The following is a 22,640-nucleotide window of genomic DNA, read 5'->3' on the forward strand; positions in this document are numbered from 1 at the left end:
CAGAATAGAAAAGAACAGACTAGATTAGGATAGGGTAGGGTGGGGTTGGGTTCTATAGAATAGAATGGAGTAGAATGGTGTGGAATGAAGTCTAATGGAGTCGAACAGAGATGAATAGATTAGAAGAGTTGAACAGAGGCGAATAGTGCCGGTTAGGGCCAAATAGGGCTGAATCGAGCTGAATAGAGCCGAATCGAGCCAAATCGAGTCAAATCGACCAGATTCTAGCTGAATGGAGCTGAAACGAGCCAAATAGAGACAAACAAAATGAGCCGAGCTAAATCGAGCCAAATCGCACCTAATCGCATCCTATTGGATTGAATCACGTCGAATTCCATCAAATCCCACCAAAACCCGTCGGATCGTGTGTTTTTCTCACCGAATCCCATCGAGTTGTGTCAAATCGGGTCGAATTGAATGGAATCAAATTAAATTGAACAGATTAGAGTAGTGAAGGTTATGCTGGGATTCGGTGGGGTAGGGCACAGAAGAATACGATTGAATAAATTAGAGTAGGGTAGGGTAGAACATAATAGAATAGTGTAGAATGGAGTCGAACAGAGTGGAATGGAGCCAAACAGAGACGAATAAAGTAGAAAAGAGTTGAATAGAGCCTAACAGGGCCGAATAAGTTTGGATCAAGCCTAATTATGCTGAATGGAGCAGAATAGAGCCGAATTGACACGATTCAAGCCAAATAGAGCTAAGTCAAACCGATTCAAGCCTAATCACATGGAATCGCGTCAAAATGCAATGAATCGAATCAAATAGATTAGAGTAGAGGAGGGTAGGGTAGGAGAGGTTAGACTAGAACACAACAGAACAGAACACAATAGAAAGAACAGAATAGAATTAAGTAGAGTCGAGTACAGTAGAACAGAGTCAAATTGAGTTGAATAGAGCCAAACAGCTGAATACAGCCGAATTGACCAAATTCGAGGTGAATCGAGGTGAATCATGTTGAATCGAGTTGAATTGTGTCGAATTGAATCAAATAGATTAGTGTAGGGCAGGTAAGGTTAGGGTAGGGTAGGGTAGAATAGAACAGAAAGAGTAGAGTAGACTAGAATCAAATACTGCTCAAAAGAGCTGAATAGAGTGGAAAAGGGCCGAGTAGAACCGAATCGAGTCTAATGGAGCAGAAAGGAGCTGAGTTGAGCCGATACGACCCGAATCAGTTTGGATCGTGTTCAAGTGTGTCCAATAGAATCAAACAGATTACAGTAGGGTCAGTTAGGGTAGGGTAGGATAGAATGCAGTAGAACAGAACAGGATAGAACAAAACAGAACTGAAAGAATAGAATAGAGTAGAGTAGAATAGAGTTGAATATTGCCGAATAGAGCCAAAAAGAGCTGAAGTGATAGAAATCAAGACGAATGGCTCTGAATACCGTGGAATCGTGCCAAATCATGTCGAATTGCATTGAATCCCATCGTTGCAAGTCAAATCAAATCCAATAAATTAGAATAGACTAGAGTACAATACAATACAATGGAGAAGAATAGAGTAGGATGGAGTAGAATGGTGTAGAATGGAGTTGAATGGAGTCGAATGGAGTCAAAACAGATAATAGAGTTGACTAGAGTCTAATAGAACTGAACAGAGCTGAACAGAGCCTATTAGAGCCGAATAGAACCGACTAGAGCTGAATGTAGCTGATACAGGCTGAATCGAACTGATCTGAGCCAAAGGGGAATGAACGGAGTGCAATGGAGCCGATTTGAGCCGAATCGCATCGAAATGTGAGGAATCAAATCCAGTAGAATAGATTAGAGTAGGGTAGGATACGATAGCGTAGAATAGAATTGAACACAGCACAAGAGAATAGAAAGAATAGAGTACAAAAGGGTAGAGCAGAGCAGAATAGTGTAGACTAGAGTAGAACAGAGTCGAATAGAGTTGAATTGAGCCAAAATGGAGACAAAACGAGACAAACTGCGTCAAATCCCATCAAATCAATTACAGTAAATTTGAGTAGGGTAGATTAGAATAGTGTAGAATGGAGTACAATGGTGTGCAATGGAATCGAATGGAGTCAAATAGAGTAGAAAAGAGCCGAAGAGAGTCAAAGAGGGCCGAATCGAGCTGAATTGAGCCAAATCGAGCCGAATCCAGTGAATCAAGACTAATGGAGCCGAATCGAGCCTAATCAAGCTGAATCAACACTATTCGAGCCAAATGAAGCCGAATGGACACGAATGGAACTGATTCTAACCGAATCGCGTCAAAATTCGTCCAATCGAATTGAATAGATTAGAGTAGGGTAGGTTCAGGTAGGGTAGGGTAGGGTAGAATAGAGTAGAATAGAATAGCATGGAATAGAAGAGAACAGAACAATACAGATCAAATACAGAAAAGAGTAGGCTAGGGTAGAGTAGAGGGGAATAGAGTAGAGTAGAATAGATTCGAACAGAGCCAAATCAAGCCGAAGTGTGTCGAAATGGGTTGAATCAAATCCAATTAAATGGGTTAGAATAGATTAGAGTTGGGTAGCATAGGGTAGGGTAGAATAGAGTAGAAGAGAACAGAACAGAATAGAAACAATACAATAGCATAGAGAAGAGTAAACTAGAGTACAATAGAGTAGACTGGAGTATAATAGAGCTGAATAGAGCTGAATGGAGACGAAATGAGAGGAATTGCGTCGAACCGATTAGTGTAAATTAGAGTAGTGTAGGGTAGGGTAGAGCAGAATAGTGTAGAATGGAATGGTGTGGAATGAATAGAATGGAGTCAAATAGAGACGAATAGAGTAGAAAAGAGTCGAATAGAGCAGAATAGGGCCAAATAAGGCCGAATCGAGCAGAATTGAAGCAATCAAGCCAGAACGAGCCGAATGGAGCCTAACTGAGCCAAATTGATCCGAATCGAGCCGATTCAAGCTTAATTGCATCGAATCACGTTAAATACATCAAATTCAATCGAAACGAAAAATTAGAGAAGGGTAGGGTAGGGTAGAATAGAGTAGAGAAGAAGAGATTAGAACAGAATAGAAGGAATAGAGTGGAAAAGAGTGGGGTCGAATAGAGTCGAATAGAGCCAAATAGGCTGAATAGAGACAAATAGAGTTGAATGGAGCTGAATAGAGCCGAAAATAGCCGTACAGTGCTGAAACTCACCTAATCGAGCTGAATCAAGCAGAATCGCACCGTCACCGAATAGCGTTGTATCACATTGAATAACTTCGAATTGCATCAAATCTTATAGAATTCTACTGAATCATGTCGAATTGCATGGAATCTCTTCAAATCTCGTCAAATGCCTTTGGATCTCATCGAATACTGTCAAATCACCACAAACTGAATCGAATTGAATCAAATGGATTAAAGTAGGGTAGGTTTGGGTGGGGTGCAATAGGATTGGGTAGGGTAGAATAGAATAGAGTAGAACAGAATAGGAGAGAACAGAATAGAAAGAATACAACAGAATAGAATAGATTCAAATAGTGCAGAACAGAGCCGAATGGAGACAAACCAAGACGAATCGCGTTGAATCACTTCGAATCGGGTGAAATCAAATCGAATCAATTAGAATAGATTAGGGTAGGGAAGGGTAGAATAGAATAGAGGCGAATAGTGTAGAATGGTGTGGAATGGAATAGAATAGAGTCGAATAAAGACGGATAGAGATGAATAGAGTAGAAAAGAGTTGAACAGAGCAGAATAGGGCTGAATAGGGCCAAAGAAGGCCTAATTGAGGAGAATCCAGCAGAATTGATGCAATTCGACCGAACTACAGCCGAATGGAGTGAAATGGAGCCAAATGGAACCGAATCGAGTTGATTTAAGCCTAATCGCGTCGAATCGCGTGGAAATGCACCGAATTGAATCGAATCAAATAGATTAGAGAAGGGGTGGGTAGGGTAGACTAGAATAGAACAGGACAGAATAGAAGGGATAGAATATAGTACAGTAGGTAGAGCAGAGGAGAGTAGAGTGGGATTGAGCTGAAATAGAGTCAAATAGTGCAGGATATATCAGAATAGAGCCAATTCTAGCCAAATCGAGCCCAAGGGAAACAAAACGAGATGAATCGCGTCGAATTGCTTGAAATCACGTCGAATCGAATCCATTAGAGTAGGGTAGGGTAGAACAGAATGGAGTAGAATGGAGTCAAATGGAGTCGAATAGAGACAGAATAGAAAACAGTCCAGTCGAGCCTAATAGGGCCGATTGAAGCATAATCGCGTCCAATCGCATCGAAATGCTTTGAATCGAATCAAATCGAATAGATCAGAAGAGGTTAGGGTAGGATAGTTTAACATAGGCTAGAAAAGGGTAGACGAAAGTAGACTACAGTAGAGTAGCCCAGAGAAGGCTGGAGTAGTAGCCTAGACTAGTAAGGTGGATTAGTCAGCTAGACTAGTGGCATAGAACAGTAGCCTAGACAACTAACCTTGAATACAACCCTTGCCTTGACAAGTACCCTAAATTAGTATTCTGAACTAGTACTCTTGCCTTACCTAGTACCCTTGCCTTACTAGTACTTTTAACTAGTACCCTCGCCTTAACTAGTACCCTTAACTCATACCCTTAACTAGTAGCCTTGCTTTAACTGGTAGCCTTAATCAGCACCCTGGCCTTAACTAGTACCATTGCCTTAAATAGTAGCCTTAACTAGTAATCTTACCTTAACTAGTAGCCTTAACTAGTACCCCTGCCTTAACTAGTAGTCTGAACTAGTACCCCTGCCTTAAGTAGTACCCTAGCCCAAACGAGTACCCTTAATTAGTACCTTTATTGAGTACCCTTAATTAGTACCTTTATTGAGTACCCCTAAGGAGTAGGGTATGTTACGGTGGGGTAGCATAGTGTAGGGTAGCATATGGTGGAACAGAGAAAATAGAATAAAATAGTAGAATAGCATAGGTCAGGGTAGGTTAGTTTAGTGTAGGGTATGGTAGAGTAGCATAGGATGGAATAGAGAAAATAAAAAAGAATAGAATACAACAGAATAGAAAAGAACAGACTAGATTAGGATAGGGTAGGGTGGGGTAGGGTTCTGTAGAATAGAATAGTGTAGAATGGTGTGGAATGGAGTCTAATGAAGGCAAACAGATATGAATAGAGTAGAAAAGAGTTGAATAGAGCCAAATAGCACAGAATAGGGCCAAATAGGGCAGAATCAAGCTGAATCGAGCCGAATGGAGACAAACCGAGCCGAATCAAGGCGAATCAACCAGATTCGAGCTGAATGTAGCCTACTGGAGCTGAAACGAGCCAAATAGAGACAAAAAAAATGAGCCGAGTTAAATCGAGCCAAATCGCACTTAATTGCATCCTATTGCATCGAATCTCGACGAATTCCATCAAATCCCACCAAAACCCGTTGAATCTCATAGAATCTCACCAAATCCTATCGAATTGTGTCAAATTGGGTCGAATTAAATAGAATTGAATTAAATTGAACAGATTAGAGTAGTGTAGGTTAGGTTAGGCTGGGATTCGGTAGCGTAGTGCACAGAAGAATAGAATTGAGGAGCATAGGGTAGAACAGAAGAGAATACAGAGTAGAATAAAGTTGAATACAGTAGAATAGTCAGAGTCAAGTAGTGCAGAATATAGGTGAATAGATCCAATTTGAGCTGAATCAAGGCTAATGGAGTGGAAACGAGACAAATCGTGATGCATTGAATCGATTAGAATATATTAGATTACGGTAGGGTAAAACAGAAAAGGATAGAGTAGAATAGTGTAGAATGGAGTAGAACAGAGTAGAATGGTATGGAATGGAGTCAAATGGAGCCAAATAGCGAAGAATAAAGTAGAAAAGAATTGAATAGAGCCGAACAGGGCCGAATAAGGTTGGATCGAGTCTAATTATGCTGAATCGAGCAGAATCGAGCCGAATTGACCTGATTCAAGCCAAATAGAGCTAAATCAAGCTGATTGAAGCCTAATCACATGGAATCGCTTCAAAATGTATTGAATCGAATCGAATAGATTAGAGTAGATGAGGGTAGGGTAGGAGAGGTTAGAATACAACAGAACACAACAGAAAGAATAGAATAGAATTAAGTAGAGTCGAGTACAGTAGAATAGAGTCAAATAGAGTTGAATAGAGCTGAAAAGAGCCGAACAGAGCTGAGTACAGCCAAATCGATCAAATTCGAGGTGAACCCTGACGAATCATTTCGAATTGCGTTGAAATGTGTCGAATCGAACCAAATAGATTAGTGTAGGGCAAACTAGGTTAGGGTAGGGTAAGGTAGAATAGAATAGAGTAGAATAGAACAGAATAGAAAGAACAAAGTAGAGTAGACTACAGTCAAATAGAGATGAATACTGCCGAATAGAGCGGAAAAGAGCTGAGTAGAGCCGAATTGAGTCTAATGGAGCGGAAAGGAGCTGAATCGAGCTGTTATGGCCGGAATCAGGTCGAATCGCGTTCAAGTGTGTCCAGTAGAATTGAACAGATTACAGTAGGGTAAGTTAAGGTAGGTTAGGGTAGAATAGAATGCAGTAGAACAGAACAGCATAGAACTGAACAGAACTGAAAGAATAGAATAAGGTTGAGTAGAGTATAGAAGAGTAGAGTACAATAGACTCGAATATTGCCAAAAAGAGCCAAATAGAGCCAAAATCAGCCAAAGCAATAGAAATCCAGACGAATCGCTCTGAATCCCATGGAATCGTGCCATATTGCATCAAATCCCATAGAATTGCATTGAATCCCATTGATTCAAGTCAAATCAAACCCAATCGATTAGAATAGACTAGAGTAGGGTAGAGTACAATACAATAGAATAGAGAAGAATAGAGTAGGATGGAGTAGAATGGTGTAGAACGGACTTGAGTGGAGTTGAATCCAGTCAAAAAGAGATAATAGAGTTGAAGAGTCTAATACAGCCAAAAAGAGCTGAATAGAGTGTATTAGAGCCGACTAGAGTGGAACGGAGCTGATTAGAGCTGAATCGAACCGATTTGAGCTGAAGGGGGATGAATGGAGTGCAATGAAGCCATTCTGAGCTGGATCCCATTGAAATGCGTGGAATCGAATCCAGTAGAATGGATTGGAGTAGGGTAGGATAGAATAGAGTAGAATAGAATTGAACACAGTAGAAGAGAATAGAGAGAATACAATAGAATAGAGTAGAAAAGGGTAGAGCAGAGCAGAATAGTGTACAGTAGAATAGAACAGAGTCAAAAAGAGTTGAATCAAGCCAAATGGAGATGAAACGAGACAAATTGTGTAGAATCCCATCGAATCAATTACAGCAAATTAGAGTAGGGTAGAGCAAAATAGTGTAGAATGGAGTAGAATACTGTGCAATGGAATCAAATGGAGCCGAATAGAGTCGAATAGTGCCAAAGAGGGCCGAATTGAGCTCAATTGAGCCAAATCGAGCCGAATCCAGTGAATCGAGGCTAATGGAGCCGAATCGAGCCTAATCAAGCTGAATCGACACCATTCGAGCCAAATGGAGCCAAATGGACACGAATCGAACCGATTCGACCTGAATCGGGTCAAAATTCGTGGAATTGAATCGAATAGATTAGAGCAGGGGAGTTTCGGGTATGGTAGGGTAGGGTAGAATAGGGTCAAGTAGAATAGAATAAAACAGAATAGAGTAGAACAGAACAATACAGAACGAATACAGGAAAGAGTAGGCTAGAGTAGAGCAGTGGGGAATAGAGTAGAATAGAATAGATTCCAATAGAGCCAAATCGAGCCGAATCGCGTCAAAATGGGTTGAATCAAATCCAATCAAATGGATTTGAATAGATTAGAGTTGGGTAGCTATTATAGGGTAGGGTAGAATAGAGTAGAATAGAACAGAACATAATAGAAACAACAGAATAGAGAAGAGTAGACTAGAGTATAATAGAGTCGAATACAGCTGAATAGAGCCGAATCGAGATGAAATGAGAGGGATCATGTCAAATTGATTAAATTAGAGTCGTGTAGGGTAGGGTAGAGCAGAATAGAGTAGAATAGTGTAGAATGGTGTAAAATGAATAGAACGGAGTCAAATAGAGATGAATAGAGTAGCAAAGAGTCAAATAGAGCAGAATAGGACTGAATAAGGCCGAATCAAGCAGAATCGAAGCAATTCAAGGCAAAATGAGCCGAGTGGAGCCTAATTGAGCCGAATAGAGCCAAGTCGATCCGATTTGAGCCGATTCAAGCTTAATCGCATCGAATCGTGTTAAATACATCAAATCCAATCGAAACATATAGATTAGAGACGGGTAGACGAGGATAGAGTAGAATAGAAGAGACTAGAACAGAATAGAAGGAATAGAATAGAGTGGAAAAGAGTAGGGTCGAATAGAGCCGAATAGGCCGAATAGAGACGACTAGACCTGAATACAGCCGAAAAGAGCCCTATAGTGCCGAAACGCACCTAATCGAGCTGAATCAAGCATAGAATCTGGTCAAACCTCTTCGAATCCCGTCGAATGCCTTCGGAACTCGTCGAATCCCGTCAAATCCTGTCAAATCGCGTCGAACTGAATTGAATTGAATCAAATAGATTAGAGTAGGGTAGGTTTGGGTGGGGTGCAGTAGGGTTGGGTAGGGTAGAATAGAATAGAGTACAACAGAATAGGAGAGAACAGAACGGAACAGAATAGAAAGAATACAACAGGATAGAATAGAGTAGAGAAGGATAGAGTCAAATAGTGCAGAACAGAGCCGAACTGAGCCGAATGGAGACAAAACGAGACGAATTGTGTTGAATCAGGTCAAATCAAATAAAATCAATTAGAATAGAATAGGAAAGGGTAGAATAGAATAGAGAATAGTGTAGAATGGTGTGGAATGGAATAGAATGGAGTAGAATAGAGACGGATAGAGATGAATTGAGTAGAAAAGAGTCGAATAGAGCAGAATAGGGCCGAGTAGGGCCAAAGAAGGCCTAATCGAGCAGAATCCAGCAGAATCGACCCAATTAGAGCCAAATCGAGCCGAATGGAGTGAAATGGAGCCAAATTGAGCCGATTCGAAGCAAATCGAGCTGATTCAAGCCTAATCGCCTCGAGTCGCGTGGAAATGCGTAGGATGAAATCGAATCAAATAGGTGAGAGGAGGGGAGAGGAGGGTAGAATAGAATAGAACAGGACAGAATAGAAAGTATAGAATATAGTACAGTAAGGTAGAGCAGAGAAAAGTAGAGCAGAGTTGAGTCAAATAGAGTTGAATAGGGTTAAATAGTGCAGGATATAGCTGAATAGAGCCAATTCTAGCCGAATCGAGCCAAATGGAAACAAAACGAGACGAATCGTGTTGAATTGCTTCGAATTTCGTCGAATCGAATCCATTAGAATAGATTAGAGTAGTGTAGGGTACGGTAGAATAGAATAGGGTAGAATGGAGTCAAATGCAGTCGAATAGAGACAAATAGAGTAGAAAAGAGTCGAATCGAGCCGAATAGGGCTGATTCAAGCATAATTGCGTCCAATGTCATTGAAATACTTTGAATCAAATCGAATCGAATATATTACAATAGAGCTTAGGGTAGGGTAGTTCATGATAGGGTAGGCAAGAGTAGATGAAAGTAGACTACAGTAGAGTCAGCAAGAGAAGGCTAGAGAAGTAGCATAGACTAGTAAGCTGGACTAGTCAGCCAGACTAGTGGCAAAGACCAGTAGCCTAGATTACTAGGTTTGAATACTACCCTTGGCTTGACAAGTACCCTAAGTTAGTAATCTGTACTACTACAGTTGCTTAACTAGTAGCCTTAATTAGTGCCCTTGTATTAACTAGTACCCTTGCCTTAACTAGTAGTCTTAACTAGTACCCTTGCCTTACTAGTACCTTTAGCTAGTAGCCTTCCCTTAACTAATATTCTCAACTAGTAACCTGGCCTCAACTAGTAACCTTACCTTAACTAGCAGTCTTAACTAGTACCCTTCCTTAATTAGTACCCTTGCCTTAATTAGTAGGCTTGACTACTGCCCTTGCCTTAACTAGTAGCCATAACTAGTCCTCTTACCTTAACTAATAGCCTTGCCTTAACTAGATGTCTTAACTAGTACAATTGATTTTACTAGTAACCTTAACTAGTACCCTAGCCTTAACTAGTAGCCCAAACTACCAACCTTGCCTTAAGTAGTACCCTTGCCCCAACTAGTACCCTTAATTAGTGTCCTTATTGAGTACCCCTAAGTAGTAGGGTATGGTGTGGTGGGGTCGCGTAGGGTAGGGTGGTATAGTATATGCTGGAACAGAGAAAATAGACTAGAACAGCATTGGCCAGGGTAGGTTAGTTTAGTGTAGGGTATGGTAGAGTAGCATAGGATGGAATAGAGGAAATAGAAAGCGAGAATAGAATACAACAGTAGAAAAGAACAGATTAGGATAGGGAAGGGTGGAGTAGGGTTCTGTAGAATAGACTAGTGTAGAATGGAGTAGAATGGTGTGGAATGGAGTCTAATGGAGTCGAACAGAGATGAATAGATTAGGAAAGAGTTGCATAGAGCCAAATAGACCCGAATCGAGCCGAATCGAGTCGAACTGACCACATTCGAACTGAATGTAGCCGAAGGGAGCTGGAACGAGCCAAATAGAGACAAACAAAATGAACAGAAATAAATCGAGCCAAGTCTCACCTAATCGCATCCTATTGCATCGAATCTTGTCGAATTCCATCAAATCCCACCAAAACCCGTCGAATCTCACCAAATCCCGTCGAATTGTGTCAAATCAGGTCGAAATTGAATGGAATCGAATTAAATTGAACCCATTAGAATAGTGTAGGTTAGGCTGGGATTTGGTAGGGTAGTGCACGGAAGAATAGAATAGAGTAGCATAGAGTAGAAGAGAAGAGAATACAAAGAGTAGAATGGAGTAGAGTTGAGTAGAGAAGAATAGTCAGAGCCGAGTAGTGCAGAATAGAGATGAATAGATCCAATTCGAGCTGAATCGAGTCGAATGGTGAGGAAACGAGACAAATCACATTGAAGCGAGTCGTTTAGAATAGATTAGAGTAGGGTAGGGTAGAACAGAATAGGATACAATAGAATAGTGTAGAATGGAGTCGAACAGAGTAGAATGGTGTGGAATGGAGTCGAATGGAGCCAAATAGAGATGAATAAAGTAGGAGAGTTGAATAGAGCCGAACAGAGCCGAATAAGGTTGAATCAAGCCTAATTATGCTGAATCGAGCTGAATTGACCTGATTGAAGCCAAATAGAGCTAAATCAAGCCGATTCATGCCTAATCACATGGAATCGCGTCAAAATGCCTTGAATCAAATTGAATAGATTAGAGTAGAGGAGGGTAGGGTAGGAGAGGTTAGAACACAACAAAACAGAACACAATAGAAATAGAATAGAATTAAGTAGAGCCAAGTACAGTAGAATAGAGTCAAATCAAGATGAATAGAGCCGAAAAGAGCTGAACAGAGCTGAATACAGCCGAATCGAGCAAATTCGAGGTGAATCGAGATGAATTATGACAAATCGCATATAATTGTGTCGAATCGTATCAAAGAGATTAGTGTAGGGCAGGTAAGGTTAGGGTAGGGTAGGGTAGAATAGAATAGAGGAGACTAGAACAGAACAGAAAGAATAGAGTAAGGTAGACTACAGTCAAATAGAGTTGAATACTGCCGAAAAGAGCCGAATAGAGTGGAAAAGGGCTGAGTAGAACCGAATCGAGTTTAATGGCCAAAAAGGATCTGAATCGAGTAGATACGGCACGAATCAGGTCAAATCCCATTCGAGTGTTTTGAATAGAAAAGAATAGATTACAGTAGGGTAAGTTAGGGTAGGGTAGAATAGAATGCAGTAGAACAGAACAGGATAGAACAGAACAGAAAGAATAGAATACGGTCGAGTAGAATATAGAAGAGTAGAGTAGAACAGTTCGAATATTGCCGAATATAGCCAAATAGAGCCAAAAAGAGCTGAAGCAATAGAAATCAAGATGAATCAGGCCGAATCCCACGGAATCATGCCATATCGCGTCAAATCCCGTTGAACTGCATTGAATCACATCGATTCAAGTCAAATCAAACCCAATCAATTAGAATAGACTAGATTTTTTTTTAGAGTAGGGTAAAGTACAATAAAATAGAATAGAGAAGCATAGAGTAGGATGGATTAGAATGGTGTAGAATGGAGTTGAACAGAGTCGATAAGAGATAATAGATTTGAGTAGAGTCTAATACAGCCAAATAGAGCTGAATAGAGCCTATTAGAGACGAACAGAGCCGACTAGAATGCAATGGAGCCGATTTGAGCCGAATCCCATTGAAATGCATGGAATCGAATCCAGTAGAATAGATTAGAGTAGGGCAGGATAGAATAGAGTAGAATAAAATTGAACACAGTAGAAGAGAATAGAAAGAATACAATAAAATAGAGTAGAAAAGGGTAGAGCAGAGCAGAATAGTGTAGAGTAGAGTAGAACAGAGTCGAATTGAGCCAAATGGAGAGGAAATGAGACAAATGACGTCGAATCCCATCGAATCGATTACAGTAAATTAGAGTAGGGTAGATTAGAATAGTGTAGAATGGTGTGCAATGGAATCAAATGGAGTCGAATAGCATAGAAAAGAGCTGAATCGAGCCGAACAGGGCCGAGGAAGGTCGAATCGAGCTGAAATGAGCCAAAAGCAGCCGAGTCCAGTGAATCGAGCCTAATGCAGCCAAATCAAGCCTAATCAAGCTGAATCGACACTACTCGAGCCAAATGGAGCTGAATGGACACGAATCAAATGGATTCGACCCGAATCTCATCAAAATTCGTTGAATCGAATTGAGTAGATTAGAGTAGGGGAGATTCAGGTAGGGTAGGGTAGGGTAGAGTAGAGTAGAATACAACAGAATAGAAACAGTACAATAGAATAGCAAAGAGTAGACTATAATAGAGTAGAGTTGAACAGAGCTGAATAGAGCTGAATCGCGATGAAATGACAGGGATCGTGTCAAATCGATTATACTAACTTAGAGTGGTGTAGGGTTGCGTAGAGCAGAATAGAGTCGAATAGTGTATTATGGTGTGGAATGAATACAATGGAGTAGAATGGAGTCAAATAGAGGCGAATAGAGTAGAAAAGAGTCGAATAGAGCAGAATAGGGCCAAATAAGGCCGAATTGAGCAGAATCGAAGCAATTGAAGCCAACACGAGCCGAATGGAGCATAATTGAGCCGAATAGAGCCAAATCTATCCGAATCGAGCCGATTCAAGCTTAATCACGTCGAATCGCGTTAAATGCGTCAAATCCAATCGAAACGTATAGATTAGAGAAGGGGAGGGTAGAATAGAGTAGAATAGAAGAGATTAGAACAGAATAGAAGGAATAGAATAGAATAGAGTGGAAAAGAGTAGACGTCAAATAGAGTCGAATAGGCCGAATAGAGACGAACACAGCTGAATGGAGCTGAATACAGCCGAAAAAAGCCGTATTGTGCCGAATCGCACCTAATCGATCTGAACCAAGGAGAATCGCACCGATTATTGCTGAATAGCGTCGAATCACATCGAATCACGTACAGTCATATCATTTTGAGTCAAACCTGGTCGAATTGCATCATATTGTGTCGAATTGCAACGAATGTCGTCGAATCACGGCAAATTGCATCGTATCACATCGAATAACTTCGAATTGTGTCAAATCTCATAAAATTCTGCTGAATCATGTCAAATCGCATGGTATCTCATTAAAACTCTTCAAATCCCGTCAAATGCCTTCCAATCTCGTTGAATCCCATCGATTCCCGTCAAATCGTGTGGAACTGAATCGAATTGAATCAAATAGATTAAAGTAGGGTAGGTTTGGGTGGGGTGCAGTAGGGTTGGGTAGGGTAGAATGGAATAGAGTACAACAGAATAGGAGAGAACAGAACAGAATAGAAAGAATACAACAAAATAGAACAGAGTAGAAAAGAGTCAAATAGTGCAGAACATAGCTGAATTGAGCTGAATGGAGACGAAACGCATTGAATTGCTTTGATTCGTTTCAAATCAAATCGAATCAATTAGAATAGATTAGGGTAGGGAAGGGTAGAATAGAATAGAGGAGAATAGTGTAGAATGGTGTGGAATGGAATAGAATGGAGTCAAATAGAGACGGATAGAAACGAATAGAGTAGAAAAGAGCCGAATAGAACAGAATAGGGCCAAAGAAGGCCTAATCGAGCAGAATCCAGCAGAATCGATGCAATTCGAGCCAAATCAAGCCGAATGGAGTGAAATGGAGCCAAATCGAGCCGAATTGAACCAAATCGAGCTGATTCAGGCCTAATCGCGTCGAATCTTGTGGAGATGCATCAAATCGAATTGAATCAAATAGATGAGATAAGGGTAGGGGAGGGGCGGGGAGGGTAGAATAGAATCTAATAAAACAGTACAGAATAGAAAGAATAAGAGTATAGTACAGTAGGGTAGAGCAGAGGAGTAGAGAAGAGTAGAATAGGATTAAGTCGAATAGAGTTGAATAGAGTGAAATACTGCAGGACATAGCTGAATAGAGCCAGTTCTACCTGAATTGAGCCATATGAAAACAAAACGAGACGAATCGTGTCAAATTGCTTCGAATTGTGTCGAATCGAATCCATTAGAATAGATTAGAGTAGGGTAGGGTAGAACAGAATAGAGCAGAATGGAGTCAAATGGAGTCGAATAGAGACAAATAGATTAGAAAAGAGTCGAATCGAGCCGAATAGGGCCAAATAAGGATGAACAGAGCCAAATCTATTCGAAACGAGCTGAATCAAAGCTATTCGAGCCAAATCGAGCTGAATCGAGCTGATGATGCTGAATCGAGCCGATTCAAGTATAATTGCGTCTAATCGTATAGAAATGCTTTGAATAGAATCAAATCGATTAGAATAGAAGAGGTTAGGGAAGGGTAGTTTATGATAGGGTAGACTAGGGTAGACGAAAGTAGACTGCAGTAGAGTAGACAAGAGAAGGCTAAAGTAATAGCCTAGACTAGTAACCTGGACTAGTCAGCTAGACTAGTGGCATAGATCAGTAGCCTAGACAACTAGCCTTGAATAGTACCCTTGCCTTGAAAGGTACCCTAAATTAGTAACCTGAACTAGTACCCTTGCCTTAACCAGTAATCTTAACTAGTACCCTTACATTACTAGTACCCTTAACTAGTGGCCTTTACAAGTAGCAAGAACTAGTACCCTTGTCTTAACTAGTACTCTTAAGTAGTAGCCTTGCCTTAACAACTAGCCTTAACTAGTACTCTTGCCTTAACATGTAGTCTTAACTAGTACACTTGCCTTAACTAGTACCCTCGCCTTAATAGCCTTAACTAGTACTCCTGCCTTAACTAGCTGACTTAACTAGTACCCTTGAACTAACTAGTAGCCTTGCCTTGACTAGTAGGCTTAACTAGTAGCCTTGCCTTACTAGTACCTTTAACTAGTAACCTTGCCTTTACTAGTATCCTTAACTACTACCCTGGCCTGGTCAAAATGCATTGAATCTAATTGAATAGAGTAGAGGACGGTAGGGTAGGACAGGTTAGAATAGAACAAAACAAAGCACAATAGATAGAATAGAATAGAATTAAATAGAGTCGAGCATAATAAGATAGAGTCAAACAGAATTGAATAGAACCAGAAAAAGGCTTACAGAGCTGAATGCAGCTGAATCAACCAAATTCGAGGTGAATCGAGACGAATCGTGTCGAATTGCATTGAATTGTGTCGAATCGAATCAAATATATGAGTGTAGAACAGGTAAGGTTAGGGTAGGGTAGGGTAGAATAGAATAGAGTAGAATAGAACAGAACAGAAAGAATAGAGAAGAATAGACTAGACTAGAGTCAAATAGAGTCGAATACTGCTGAAAAGAGCCGAATAGAGAGGAAAAGGGCCAAATAGAACCGAATCGAGTTTAATGGAGCTGAATCGAGCTGATATGACCTGAATCAGGTTGAATCCCATTCAAGTGTGTTGAATAGAATAGAACAGATTACAGTAGGGTAACTTAGGGTAGGGTAGGGTAGAATAGAACGCAGTAGAACAGAACAAAGAATAGAATAGGGTCAAGTAGTGTAGAGTATAGAATAGAGTTGACTATTGCCTAATAGAGCCAAATACAGCCAAATAGAACCAAAAAAAGCAAAAGCGATAGAAATCAAGAAGAATCGCACTGAATCCTGTGGAATCGTGCCATATCGCATCAAATTCCGTCGAATTGCATTGAATCCTATCGATTCAAGTCAAATCAAATCCAATCGATTAGAATAGACTAGAAAAGGGTAGAGTACAAGACAATAGAATACAGAAGAATAGGGTCGGACGGAGAAGGATGGTGTGGAATGGAGTTGAAAAGAGATAATAGAGTTGAGTAGTCTAATAGAGCCGAATAGAGCTGAACAGAGCATATTGGAGCTGAATAGAGCTGACTAGAGCCGAATGGAGCTGACTAGAGATGAATCGAACTGATTTGAGCCGAAGGGGGATGAATGGAGTGCAATGGAGCCAATTTGAGCCGAATCCCATCAAAGTACGTGGAGTCAAAACCAGTGGAATAGATTATAGTAGGGCAGGATAAAAAAGAGTAGAATAGAATTGAACATAGAGGAAGAGAATAGAAAGAATACAATAGAATAGAGTAGAAAAAGGTAGAGCAGAGCAGAATAGTGTAGAGTAGAGTAGAACAGAGTCAAATAGAGTCGAATTGAGCCAAACGGAGACGAAACGAGACAAATAGCGTCGAATCCCATCAAATAAATTACAGTAGAGTAGGGTGGAGTAGAATAGTGAAGAATGGAGTAGAATGGTGTGCAATGGAATTGAATGGGGTCAAATAGAGTAGGAAAGAGCCGAATAGAGACGAATAGGGCCAAAGAGAGCTGAATTGAGCTGAATTGAGCCAAGTCAAGCCGAATCCAGCAAATCGATCCTAATGGAGCCGAGTCGAGCCTAATCAAGCTGAATCGACACTATTCGAGCGAAATGGAGCCAAAAGGACATGAATCGAACCAATTCGACCCAAATCATGTCAAAATTCGTCAAATTGAATTGAGTAGATTAGAGTAGGGGAGGTTCGGGTACGGTAGGATAGGGAGGAATAGAGTAGAGTAGCATAGAATAAAACAGAATAGAATAGAAGACAACAGAATAGAACAGAACAATACAGAACGAATACAGAAAAGAGTAGGCTAGAGTAGAGTAGAGGGGAATAGAGTAGAATAGATTCGAACAGAGCCAAATTGAGCCGAATCGTGTTGAAATGGCTTGAATCAAATCCAATCAAATGGATTAGAATAGATTAGAGTTGGGTAGCATAGGGTAGGGTAGAATAGAACAGAACAGAATAGAAACAATACAACAGAATAGAGAAGAGTAGAATAGAGTAGAGCCGAATAGAGCAGAGCTGAATAGAGCTGAAAAGAGCTGAGTGGAGTCGAAATGAGAGGAATCGCGTTGAATCGATTACAGTAAATTAGAGAGGTGTAGGGTTAGGGTAGGGTAGAGCAGAACAGAGTAGAATGCTGGGGAATGAAAACAATGGAGTAGATGGAGTCAAATGGAGATGAATAGAGTAGAAAAGAGTCAAATAGAGCAGAATAGGGCCGAATAAGGCGAATCGAGCAGAATCGAAGCAATTCAAGCCAAAACGAGCCAAATGAAGCCTAATTGAGCCAAATAGAGCCAAATCGATCCAAATCGAGCAGATTCAAGCTTAATCGGGTCGGATCACGTTAAATGTGTCAGATCCAGTCAAAGCGTATGTATTAGAGAAGGGCAGGGTAGGGTAGAATAGAATAGAGTAGAGTAGAATAGAAGGAATAGAATAGAGTGGAGAAGAGTAGGTTCGAATAGAGCCGAATAGGCCGAATAGAGACAAATAGAGCCTAATGGAGCTGAATACAGCTGAAAAGAGCCATACAATGCCGAATTGCACCTAATCAATCTGAAACAAGCAAAATTTCACCGACTGTCGCACAATAGCCTCGAATCGCATCGAATCACGTCTAGTCACGTCCAATCACATCATTTTGTGTCGAACCAGGTCGAATCGCTTCATATCGAGTCCAGTTGCATCGAATGTCATCGATCCATGGCGAATCGCATTGTATCACGTCGAATAACTTCGAATTGTGTCAAGTCTCATAGAATTCTGCTGAATCACATCGAATCACATGGAATCTCATCAAAACTCTTCGAATCCCGTCGAATGCCTTGGGATCTTGTCGAATCCCGTCGCATCCTGTCAAATTGCGTTGAACTGAATCAAATAGATTAAATTAGGGTAGGTTTGGGTGGGGTGCAATAGGGCTGCGTGGGGTAGAATACAATAGAGTACAACATAATAGAAGAGAACAGAATAGAACACAATAGAAAGAATACAACAGAGAATAGAGTCAAATAGTGCAGAACATAGCCTAATTGAGCCGAATGGAGACAAAACAAGATGAATCGCATTGAATCACGTTGAATCGGGTCCAATCAAATCAAATCAATTAGAATAGATTAGGGTAGGAAAGAGTAGAATAGAATAGAGGAGAATAGTGTAGAATGGTGTGGAATGGAATAGAATGGAGTTGAATAGAAATGGATAGAAATGAATAGAGTAGAAGAGTCAAATAGAGCAGAATAGGGCCGAATAGGGCCAAAGAAGTCCTAATCGAGCAGAATCCAGCAAGATCGATGCAGTTCGAGCCAAATCGAGCCGAATGGAATGAAATGGAGTCGAATCGAGCTGATTCGAACCAAATCGAGCTGATTCAAGGCTAATCGGGTAGAATCTTGTGGAAATGCGTCGAATCGAATTGAATCACATAGATTAGAGTAGGGTAGGGGAGGGGTGGGGAGCTTAGAATAGAATCGAATAAAACAGTACAGGATAGAAAGAATAGAATACAGTACAGTAGGGTAGAGCAGAGGAGTAAAGTAGAGTAGAGTAGGATTGAGTCGAATAGAGTTAAAAAGAGTGAAATAGTGCAGGATATAGCTGAACAGAGCCAATTCTAGCCGAATCGAGTCAAATGGAAACAAAATGAGAAAAATCGCTTCGAATTGATTTGAATCGCGTCTAATTGAACCCATTAGAATAGATTAGCGTAGGGAAGGGTAGAATGGTATAGAGTAGAATGGAGTCAAACCAAGTCGAATAGAGACAAGTAGAGTAGAAAAGAGTCGAATCGAGCCGAATAGGGCCAAATAAGGCTGAACCGAGCTGAATCGAGTTGAAACGAGGTGAATCGAAGCAATTCGAGCCAAATCGAGCTGCTGGTGCCGAATCGAGCCAATTCAAGCATAATCGCGTCTAATCGCATCAAAATGCTTTGAATCGAATCAAATCGATTAGAATAGAAGAGGTTAGGGTATGGTAGTTTATGATAGGGTAGACAAAAGTAGACTACAGTAGAGTAGACAAGAGAAGGCTAGAGTAATAGCCTAGACTAGTAAGCTGGACTAGTCAGCTAGACTAGTGGCATAGATCAGTAGCCTAGACAACTAGCCTTGAATAGTACCCTTGCCTTGACAGGTACTCTAATTTAGTAATCTGAACTAGTATCCTTGCCTTAACTAGTAGTCTTAACTAGTACCCTTGCCTTAGTAGTACCTTGAACTAGTGGCCTTGCCTTAAAAGTAGCCTTATCTCCTATCCTTCCCTTAACTAGTACCCTTAACTAGTAGGTTTCCTTCACAAATAGCCTTAACTAGTACCCTTGCCTTAGCAAGTAGTCTTAACTAGTACCCTTGCATTACCAGTACCCTTAACAAGTACCCTTGCCTTAACTAGTACCTGTGCCTTAACTAGTAGCCTTGCCTTAACTAGTAACCCTACCTTACCTAGTAGCCTTAACTAGTACTCTTGCCTGAACTAGTAGCCTTAGCTAGTACCCTTCTCTTAACTAGTAGCCTGAACTAGCACCCTTGCCTTAAGTAGTACCCTTGCCCAAAGTAGTACCCTTAATTAGCACCCTTATTGAGTACCCCTACGTAGTAGGGTATGGTACGGTGCAGTAGTATAGGGTAGGGTAGCATACGGTGGAACAGAGAAAATAGAATAGAACAGCATAGGTCAGGGTAGGTTAGTTTAGTGTAGGGTATCGTAGAGTAGCATAGGATGGAATAGAGAAAATAGAAAGCGAGAATAAAAAACAGACTAGGCTAGAGTAGGGTGGGGTAGGGTTTCGTAGAATAGAATAGGGTAGAATGGAGGAGAATGGTGTGGAATGGAGACTAATGCAGTCGAACAGAGATGAATAGAATAGAAAAGAGTTGAATAGAGCCAATGGGGCGAATCAAGCCGAATAGAGCCGCATCAAGCCAAATCGAGTCGAATCGACCAGAATCGAGCTGAATGGGGCCAAATGGAGCTGAAATGAGCCAAATAGAGACAAACAAAATGAGCCAAGCTAAATCAAGCCAAATCGCATCTAATCGCATCCTATTGCATCAAATCTCATCGAATTCCATCAAATCCCACCAAAACTTGTTGAATCTCGTGGAATCTCACCGAATCCTGTCAAATTGTGACAAATGGGGTCAATTAATGGAATCGAATTAAATTGAACAGATTAGAGTAGTGTAGGTTAGGCTGGGATTCGGTAGGGTAGGGTACAGAAGAATAGAATAGAGTAGCATAGAGTAGAACAGAAGAGAATACAAAGAGTAGAATGGAATAGAGTTGAGTAGAAGAGTAAGAGTCAAGTAGCGAAGAATAGAGAGAAATAGATCCAATTTGAACTGAAACAAGTCGACTGGAGAGGAAACGAGACAAATCACGATGAATCGAATCGATTAGAATGGATTAGATTAGGGTTTTTTTTTTAGGGTAGAACAGAATAGAATAGTGTAGAATAGAGTAGAACAGAGAAGAATGGTGTGGAATGGAGTCGAATGGAGCCAAATAGAGATGAATAAAGTAGAAAATAGTTGAATAGAGCCGAACAGGGCCGAATAAGTTTGGATCAAGCCTAATTATGCTGAATCGAGCAGAATCGAGCCGAATTGACCCGATTCAAGCCAAATAGAGCTAAATCAAGCCGATTCAAACCTAATCACATGGAATCGCGTCGAAATGCATTGAATCAACTTGAATAGATTAGAGTAGAGGAGGGTAGGGTAGGAGACGTTAGAATAGAACAGAACAGAACACAATAGAAAGAATAGAATAGAATTAAGTAGAGATGAGTACAGTAGAATAGAGTTGAATAGAGCCAAACAGAGCTGAATGTAGCTGAATCGACCAAATTCGAGGTGAATCAAGAAGAATCATGTTGAATCACATTGAAATGTGTCGATTCAAATCAAATAGATTAGTGTAGGGCAGGTAAGGTTAGGGTAGGGTAGGGTAGAATAGAATAGAGTAGAACAGAACAGAACAGAAAAAATAGAGAAGAGTAGACTAGACTAGAGTCAAATAGAGTTGAGTACTGCCGAAGAGAGCAAACAGCAGAAAAGGGCCAAGTAGAACCGAACTGAGTTTAACGGCGCAAAAAGGAGCTGAATCGAGCCGATACAACCCCAATCAGTTCGAATCCCATTCAAGTGTGTTGAATAGAATAGAACAGATTATAGTAGGGTAACTTAGGGTAGGGTAGGGTAGAATAGAATGCAGTAGAACAGAACTGAAAGAATAGAATAGGGTCGAGTAGTGTAGAGTATAGAAGAATAGAGTAGAATAAAGTTGACTATTGCCAAATAGAGCCAAATCCAGCCAAATAGAGCCAAAAAGAGCCAAAACGATAGAAATCCAGAGGAATCGCGCTGAATCCTTCGGAATTGTCACATATTGCGTCGAATCCTGTCGAACTGCATTGAATCCCATCGATTCAAGTCAAATCAAATCCAATCAACTAGAATAGACTAGAGAAGGGTAGAGTACAAGACAATAGAATAGAGAAGAATAGAGTTGGATGGATTAGAATGGTGTAGAATGGAGTTGAATGGAGTCGAAAAGAGATAATAGAGTTGAGTAGTCTAATAAAGCCGAATAGAGCTGAATAGAGCCTATTAGAGCTGACTAGAGCCGAATGGAGTCGATCAGAGCTGAATCAAACCGATTTGAGCAGAAGGGGGATGAATGGAGTGCAATAGAGCCGATTTGAGCCAAATCGCATCGAAATTCATGGAATCGAATCCAGGAGAATAGATTAGAGTAGGGTAGGATAGAATAGAGTAAAATAGAATTGAACACAGTAGAAGAGAATAGAAAGAATACAATAGAATAGAGTAGAAAAGGGTAGAGCAGAGCAGAATAGCGTACAGTGGAGTAGAACAGAGTCAAATAGAGTTGAATCGAGCCAAATGGAGACGAAATGAGAAAAATCACGTCAAATCCCATCAAAAACAATTACAGTAAATTAGAGTAGGGTAGATTAGAGCCAAATAGTGCTGAATAGGGCTGAAGAGGGCCGAATCGAGCTGAATTGGGTCAAATCAAGCCGAATCCAGCAAATCGATCCTAATGGAGCCGAGTCGAGCCTAATCAAGCTGAATCGACACTATTCGAGCGAAATGGAACTGAATGGACACAAATCGAACCTATTCGACCCAAATCGCGTCACAATTTGTTGAATTGAATTGAGTAGATTAGAGTAGGGGAGGTTCAGGTATGATAGGGTAGGGTGGAATAGGCTAGAGTAGCATAGAATAAAACAGAATAGAATAGAAAAGAACAGAATAGAATAGAAAAGAACAGAATAGAACAGAACAATACAGAACGAATACAGAAAAGAGTAGGCTAGAGTAGAGTAGAGGGGAA

Source organism: Loxodonta africana, unplaced genomic scaffold, assembly GCF_030014295.1.
Source record: "Loxodonta africana isolate mLoxAfr1 unplaced genomic scaffold, mLoxAfr1.hap2 scaffold_214, whole genome shotgun sequence".
Lineage (NCBI taxonomy): Eukaryota > Metazoa > Chordata > Mammalia > Proboscidea > Elephantidae > Loxodonta > Loxodonta africana.